Raw genomic sequence first — 9,344 nt, forward strand, 5'->3', positions numbered from 1 at the left:
TCCAGTCCAAAGTGGAAGAAGGTCTTTTTACAGACAGTTATCTATACCAGAAGAACAGCCGTCTACTTCCACAAGCACACCCCGGTCTGAAAAGCAATTGTATATACCTGAAGAGAAACCTTTTCTCGCTGTAAATAAGATGTTTAGAACTCATGTACAGAATTATCCACCTATGGAAGAATATAGATATGCAAATAAAAGATTTGTTAGAGGAGGAAAATGGCCACCAAAAACAAAATTCTGTGTCTCTTCTTCAATGTCAAAACAGCCTGCTACCAGAGCAGATTGTGCACCTCTCCTAGAACATGAATCACAAGAGCCCAATGATTTGGAACAAGTATATCAAGTAGGAAATTACTTGACTACTTGGTGTTCTCATGCTGAAAATGTTCTAGACAATTTAGGACAACAAGCAGATCTGATAAATGAAAATTTAAAATTGTTGTATGAAGAGCAACAAGAAGAGAAGAGAGAAAAAGAGGAAAGAAGAAAAAGAAAAATGAAGAAGAAAGGTAAGAAAATCCCAAAATTTCATGTAGATATGACAGCCCCAAATTACTGGGATTTAGAGGAAGAAGTACCAGAAACAAGTGATGGAGAAGGGACTTCCAGAGACACTGGAAAGTTAACCAGTGGTTCTTCTAGAACGTTCAAAGCAGAAAAACCTTTCGAATCAAAAAAGGAAGTCATGTCTTTAGAACAAGCTGCAATAAAATTTCCATCCTTTATTATGCCATCAATAAAGAATCAAAATAAAGCTCACATCCTGAGAGAAGCTAAGTACCCTAGAGTTGAAGAAGATCTGTTTGCTACAAATTCTAGTGGTTACATTCTAGATCTAGATAACTCATCCAATCCTGGTGAGTCTATTAGAATCTGGATAGGAGCCTTATATCAGATGCAGGTCACAACAAGATTAGACAATGTGTCTATCATGATCTTAGCTGAAAAGAGGATGGCAGGAATAGTGTTTGATTGGTGGATGGCAGGATCAGAGGCAGAAAGAATAGCAGTCATGGAAGCAGGATTAGCTACATTTGAAATGCTGTTAAAAACTCAATTCATTCCAGAACCAAAAGATGAAAAGAAACAGCTATTGACTGACCTTAGCCGCATGGAACTTAAAGATCTAAAATATTTAGATCAATTTGGTAAAGAATTTATGGCTAAAGTCTTTAAAGCTAATCTGTTTAATGATATTGCTCAAAAAGTTTCTTTTTTGTCAAAGTTGCCAGGAAACTTAGGAGATCTGATTATGAAAGATCTTGAGGTTCAAATGAGAAGTTTAGAACAAGTTTATTGGGTTGATATTCTGTTTAGAGTGTCAGAAAAGGTCAAATATTTGTGTTGGCAGAAGAAGGCGCATGACATCACCCCGAGTTCAGATGTCTGCAGGACAGTATTACCATGGATGCCTTTTAAATCAAAGAAAAAGAAATATAAAAGGTATGGTAGATACAAACCCAAAAGAGTATCGAACCCAAAGAGACCTTTCAGAAAATTCAGATATTTGAAAAAGAGAACAGCTCCAAGAAACAACAATTGTTGTTTCATTTGTAAAAAGGAAGGACATTTTGCCAGAAAGTGTCCCCAGAAATCATCTAGTAAACTTAAAGCTTGTATAGATATTGAAGAATTTCAAGATGATTGGTCTGTGGTAGAATCAGATGAAGAAATTTCTGATGTATATATTCTTACAGAAGTTTCAGATAATGAAGATGAAGAACCTGTACAGAAAATGAATATTTGTACAAATTGTTCTGATGATGATTTTTATAGTGAACAACACTATAGTGATATAGAAAGTTCTTCAACTATTGAGTCATCAAGTGAGACAGAAGATGATTCAGACTCAGAATCAATTTCTGAAGAAGGATCAGAAGAAACAGCAGTATCAGAGAGGACAAATAGAGGTAAACAAATTGCATCATCTTTACCTCAATTTAATTCTTTATGTCCATTTGAAAAGAAAATTGCACCATCAACTAGTATACCTCTGCCAGAGATTTCAAGAAATGAACAAAATACTTTGTTGAAAAAGATTGTGAAAACAGAGAGCTTGATTTATATTCCAGTAGAAGTTCAAGTAAGAAATGAATGGATTTCAGTAGATGCATTTGTAGATACTGGAGGATCAAATAATCTAGCTCGACCATCTTTGTTCAAATCTCTCTGGAAACCATTAAAAAATATAGTAGTTTCAGAAACAATTGGAGGATCTGTCCAGCTCACACATTATGTAGACAATATTTCTTTAAAAGTTGGAGGGAGTATTGTAAAAATCTCTGCAATTCAGCACTATGACCCTTCAGCAAGTCTGATGTTAGGCATGCCATTTATAAATTTTGTGCTTCCAGTCACTATCAGCCAAGATAAGCTGATAATAAATCTGAAGAAAAAAGCTATATCTGTGCCTAGACTAAGCATAGCAAACTCTGAAGCTAGGCATGAGAATAGACAAAAGAAAGTAGGAACTAGAAGGCCGACTAAAGATTCAAATGATTGGCAAGAGGTCCTACAAATCTATGAAGCTAGAGCAGAAAAGATAAACAAACAATCAGCATGCATTGAAGAAAACTGGTCTACAGAACAGAAAGATATCTACCAGAGACTTCTGAAAAGCTGTTCGGACAACCCACAACAGTTTTGGGAAACTGAAAGTCCGATGCAGGAGATAGTCACCTTACATGACAATGGAGTAAAAGGTAAAGTGATTCCTTGCACACCCTCTGATGAACAAGAAATGAGGAATCAAATTCAAGAACTACTAAAGATGCAGTTAATAGAAATTAGTGAATCTCATTATGCCTGTTCTGCATTTCTAGTAAGAAACCATTCTGAGATAGTAAGAGGTAAACCACGTATGGTGATAAATTACAAACCTCTTAATGCAATTACTCAGAATTTTAATTACCCATTGCCAAGACCATAAGTAATAATGCAGAAATTTCAACATAGTAAGGTGTTCAGTAAATTTGACATGAAGTCAGGTTACTATCAGATACAGATTCAGCCAGAAGACAGACACAAAACAGCTTTCATATGTCCAGCAGGATTTTATCAGTGGAAAGTTGTTCCATTTGGGTTGAAGAACGCTCCAGCCTTCTTCCAAAGAAGGATGGATTATATTTTTGCTAAATATGATTTTATAGTTACATATATAGATGATATTCTGATCCATAGTCCAGATGTAAATACTCATTTAAAACATTTAGAAATTTTCCTTGAAGAAGTGAAAAAGCATGGCATAGTTTTGTCAGAAAAAAAGATGTCCTTATTTCAGGATAATATCGATTTTTTGGGGATAAATGTTGCAAATGGTTCTATTCAAATGCAACCCCATGTGTTAACAAAATTGACACAGTTTCCTGATGAACTGAAGGACAAAAGGGCAATTCAAAGATTTATTGGAGTTCTGAATTACTTGCACAAATACATTCCAAAACTCTCAGAAAAGACAACTGCTATAAGGAGACACAGCGACGGAGGATGGTCAGAAGAAGCAACTGAAGCAGTGAAGAAACTTAAAGAAGAATGTCAGCGGTTACCAAAGCTTCAACCACCAGGTGATGGTTTATTAATTTTGCAAACTGATGCTTCTCTTAACTTTTGGTCAGCTGTATTGTTAGAACAAAGAAGAAATAGTAAAGGAGAGATTGAAGAAAATCTGTGTGGATATGCTTCCGGAGAATTTACAGCAAGTCAGAAAAATTACTTCATAGCTGAAAAGGAAACATTAGCTATCTTCAACGGGATTCAGCGGTTTGAGGTATATCTAACACCGGTAAGGTTTTTAATCAGAACAGACTCCAAAAATTTTAAATATTTTCTGACAGCAAAGATTTCAAGGCAACTTGCAAAGGGCAGGATTTTAGCCTGGCAAATCTGCTTTCAGCAATTTGATTTTGACGTCGAGTGGATTCCAGGTAACTCGAATTTCTTGACAGACGTTCTGACCAGAGACATGAGCAAAATGTTCATAAGCTGTAAATATTCAGTTTTTGAGATCCTAGGGAAAGGCCCTGCAGATGATAGTTTCGCAACCTTTGTAGATAGATTTCGAATCTTAGAAAATTATGCAAGTCTTGTCACAGATGAGATCAAGAAATTGGTTGGTTTTAGATTAAGAAGGAATTGGTGGATTAGAAAATGCCAAGCATGGCAGTCAAAAAATCTGGGTATATCTCTAGGCCTTGATGAAAACTTGGTTAAAGTATTTTCTTTACCAAATATGAAGGTGAAGCTTTTCTTCAGAAGCTTATCTGACTTATGGTCTAGCATCTACACAGATGAAATGATCTGGACACTCAGAGTCTTGAATTACTATCAGATCATAGGCAGTGTTGACTTTGCCCTTAGTATTTTTACAGGTGCCAAAATTCTGGATCTAGAAGAAATTCCCATAAAAGAAGAGATGGTAAAATATCTGCTTTCTCTAAGAATTCCAGATATATTTGAGGAACTAGAGTCCTCTTTCCTCCAAAGGATAGATGGCAATTATGCAAATACTGATACTTTTCCTCAATATGAAATTTTTGAGAAGTTTGCAGATTGGAGATTTCAAGAAGGAAAATGTAGAAAAATTCAGGTGACCAGAGTATCTCAATGCATACAAAGATCCCTCCAGTATTTAAAAACATATGCTTATCAGTGGGATTTTCATAGTTTGAGAATGAGAGACAGCATAGAACCAAATCCTTTTTCTCAAACATTCAGTCATGAAACGATTGGTAATTCTGAATCTGGTAACAATCAAGAGTTAATCAAACAGCATGCTGAATGGTTCCATGAGTTTGGAAATTTGAGGTTGGCTGAAAAAATTCAAATTCTTAATAAAATGGATAGCCTGCAAGGACAACCAAAAGCTTTAAAATTTGCAATTAATCAAAAGGCTTTAATCACCATCTCAATTATATCTCCAAATTGGAACAATAATGTCATCCACATCATTAGTCTGATGATCTCTAAAAGAATATGCACTTCAATAATTTTTGAGTTAGGATGGCAGCATAGAGACTGTTTGAGCGAAAATTGCAGGTTATGGGTACAGCACTCTATTGAAAGTTCCACTAATATGTTCCAGATATTTAAATGGGAATCATTAGATGGGATAGAATTGGCAGTACAAAGGTCACCAGCAGCACGAAATGCGTTTAAAGATTCTTTTTTGGATATTGAAATAAGTGCTCTTTCTTTTTTGAACAAGTGGGAAAAACAGGAATTAATGCATACGCCACTACAACCAGGACTTCACAGAATCAAAACAAAAATCATAAAAGGAGAATCGTCATCTGCAGCATCTCACAGTATGACAAGACCGCCAAAAGAAAAAGGAGAAATGACAGATGCACAAGATCCAAATGAGGGAATCGAAGAACAGTATAACCGACTTATGAATAGATACCATCGACAACTCATCGATGAGTACGAGCCATCTGCCGGATCGTCCGAAGAAGATTTATGGGAGACAAGGAGCCCCACAGGACCTTGGTAAAAGAAGATCGTAGCATAAGAATCTCTTGTCAGCAATGTAATAATGTTGGTTACATGTTGTGACAGGAATCTTTTGTACAAAAGAAAGATTGAGTAGACACCGTCGGTGGAAAAAGATACCGACAGGACCCTCAATTATTTCTACCTTATGTCATGTCTTAGCTAAGTTTAGATTCGTTTGAGGTCTATTTAAGAAGGAGTCATTCATGAGTTCAGGCATCGTTCGATTGAGAGCATGTGTGTTGTAATGAACTCTGAGACACTTCTGTTGTAATAAGCTTTGTATTCTGTTCTTGCTTTTTATTAATATCGAAGCCTTCTGGGCCGTCTGTCTGAGGACAGTTTCTGCACGTCTGAGGATAGTTTCTGTTTTCGAAAGAGGTTGAACTATAAGGCGCTGGAGTAAAGACCCGTGGAGAGAGGTCGTGGAAGACTCGTGCTTGTTCCCTGAGGAGAAGAACTAAAGAGTCAGACTCTTATTTCCAGAAAGCTGAGAGAATTTAAGAAGTAAGTTCTGTATACCAAAAGCTTCGTCTTGTTTATGAATTGCTCTGTTTGAACGGTCCCCCAAAATCTAGTTTCTGTTTTCGAAAGAGGTTGAACTATAAGGCGCTGGAGTAAAGACCCGTGGAGAGAGGTCGTGGAAGACTCGTGCTTGTTCCCTGAGGAGAAGAACTAGAGAGTCAGACTCTTATTTCCAGAAAGCTGAGAGAATTTAAGAAGTAAGTTCTGTATACCAATAGCTTCGTCTTGTTTATGAATTGCTCTGTTTGAACGGTCCCCCCAAATCTCGAGAATTTAAGAAGTAAGTTCTGTATACCAATAGCTTCGTCTTGTTTATGAATTGCTCTGTTTGAACGGTCCCCCCAAATCTGGTATCAGAGCCCTGTAACGACCCTGTATAATTCTATAGACAGAACCTGAGAAGAGCCAGGAGCATTTGAAAGGCATCTTTGTTTTACATTGTGCTGAGTAAATAAAAGCTTTATCAGTCAATTTCTGGAATAGAATTATACCTTTCCAAGATGGCCAAATTTCTAAGAACTTTTTCTACCATTGATAAAAGATCCATATCTGAAGTAGAAAATAGATCTGTTGAGTCTGATATAAATGAACATGAACAAGTAGAAGATCCAGAAAGCTGGAATCCCCCTGCATTAGATACTAAAGAGATCTATCCGGTTCCTATGATGTTTAAGCTTTCTAAAAAATATTACTTCAAAGAAGTTGAAGTTAAGATCAGAATTAAGGGTCCACATGTGCAGATAATAGGACTCAATATATTCTCAGAAGATGAAATAAGAAAGTTTAGGAAATATGCTAAGGAAGGAAGATTTTATTATTTACATTTCGGAGCTATAAGGATTGGTTTGGCTCCCCTATTTAGACATGGTTTAAATACTCCCTGCATAGCAGAATTGTTTGATTCAAGGCACAATGAATATGATCATGCCAGAATAGGAACAATACTGGGAAATTTGATGTCTGGTTGTCAGCATGGAACAATTTATCCTGATTATGCTATTAGTTTGACAGACATACATCTTAAAGACTGTTGGAAAGCCTTGATAGGAGTGCAAGGACTGTCTATGGCAGATGAAAGTGAATTCTTGTCTGTAATTGTTCAAACTTCCTTTCAGTTAACAAATACAGTACATCCTAAACTAAAACAGCCGGTGTTAAAAGACTGTGTGACTGTAGGGATAGGAAATGCACAGATTGAAGGTGTGCATTATGACAAAGAAACATTACCCGATCACTGGTATATCCAATATAAGTCTTTGGCTTCAGATGATATAAGCAGAAAAATTAAAAGATTGGCTCTCGAAGATGGAGGGGTAAAAATCATTCCAAATCAGTCAATTTACCCTAGGATTCCCAAGCCAATAGTTTTGCCAGAGAAACATGTATTACCAGTAGAAAGTCCAGTCCAAAGTGGAAGAAGGTCTTTTTACAGACAGTTATCTATACCAGAAGAACAGCCGTCTACTTCCACAAGCACACCCCAGTCTGAAAAGCAATTGTATATACCTGAAGAGAAACCTTTTCTCGCTGTAAATAAGATGTTTAGAACTCATGTACAGAATTATCCACCTATGGAAGAATATAGATATGCAAATAAAAGATTTGTTAGAGGAGGAAAATGGCCACCAAAAACAAAATTCTGTGTCTCTTCTTCAATGTCAAAACAGCCTGCTACCAGAGCAGATTGTGCACCTCTCCTAGAACATGAATCACAAGAGCCCAATGATTTGGAACAAGTATATCAAGTAGGAAATTACTTGACTACTTGGTGTTCTCATGCTGAAAATGTTCTAGACAATTTAGGACAACAAGCAGATCTGATAAATGAAAATTTAAAATTGTTGTATGAAGAGCAACAAGAAGAGAAGAGAGAAAAAGAGGAAAGAAGAAAAAGAAAAATGAAGAAGAAAGGTAAGAAAATCCCAAAATTTCATGTAGATATGACAGCCCCAAATTACTGGGATTTAGAGGAAGAAGTACCAGAAACAAGTGATGGAGAAGGGACTTCCAGAGACACTGGAAAGTTAACCAGTGGTTCTTCTAGAACGTTCAAAGCAGAAAAACCTTTCGAATCAAAAAAGGAAGTCATGTCTTTAGAACAAGCTGCAATAAAATTTCCATCCTTTATTATGCCATCAATAAAGAATCAAAATAAAGCTCACATCCTGAGAGAAGCTAAGTACCCTAGAGTTGAAGAAGATCTGTTTGCTACAAATTCTAGTGGTTACATTCTAGATCTAGATAACTCATCCAATCCTGGTGAGTCTATTAGAATCTGGATAGGAGCCTTATATCAGATGCAGGTCACAACAAGATTAGACAATGTGTCTATCATGATCTTAGCTGAAAAGAGGATGGCAGGAATAGTGTTTGATTGGTGGATGGCAGGATCAGAGGCAGAAAGAATAGCAGTCATGGAAGCAGGATTAGCTACATTTGAAATGCTGTTAAAAACTCAATTCATTCCAGAACCAAAAGATGAAAAGAAACAGCTATTGACTGACCTTAGCCGCATGGAACTTAAAGATCTAAAATATTTAGATCAATTTGGTAAAGAATTTATGGCTAAAGTCTTTAAAGCTAATCTGTTTAATGATATTGCTCAAAAAGTTTCTTTTTTGTCAAAGTTGCCAGGAAACTTAGGAGATCTGATTATGAAAGATCTTGAGGTTCAAATGAGAAGTTTAGAACAAGTTTATTGGGTTGATCTTCTGTTTAGAGTGTCAGAAAAGGTCAAATATTTGTGTTGGCAGAAGAAGGCGCATGACATCACCCCGAGTTCAGATGTCTGCAGGACTGTATTACCATGGACGCCTTTTAAATCAAAGAAAAAGAAATATAAAAGGTATGGTAGATACAAACCCAAAAGAGTATCGAACCCAAAGAGACCTTTCAGAAAATTCAGATATTTGAAAAAGAGAACAGCTCCAAGAAACAACAATTGTTGTTTCATTTGTAAAAAGGAAGGACATTTTGCCAGAAAGTGTCCCCAGAAATCATCTAGTAAACTTAAAGCTTGTATAGATATTGAAGAATTTCAAGATGATTGGTCTGTGGTAGAATCAGATGAAGAAATTTCTGATGTATATATTCTTACAGAAGTTTCAGATAATGAAGATGAAGAACCTGTACAGAAAATGAATATTTGTACAAATTGTTCTGATGATGATTTTTATAGTGAACAGCACTATAGTGATATAGAAAGTTCTTCAACTATTGAGTCATCAAGTGAGACAGAAGATGATTCAGACTCAGAATCAATTTCTGAAGAAGGATCAGAAGAAACAGCAGTATCAGAGAGGACAAATAGAGGTAAACAAATTGCA

The sequence above is a fragment of the Pinus tabuliformis genome, chromosome 1_2 (assembly GCF_031772625.1).
Source record: "Pinus tabuliformis cultivar Carrire ecotype Pingquan chromosome 1_2, CPIR1, whole genome shotgun sequence".
In the NCBI taxonomy this organism is placed as follows: Eukaryota; Viridiplantae; Streptophyta; class Pinopsida; order Pinales; family Pinaceae; genus Pinus; species Pinus tabuliformis.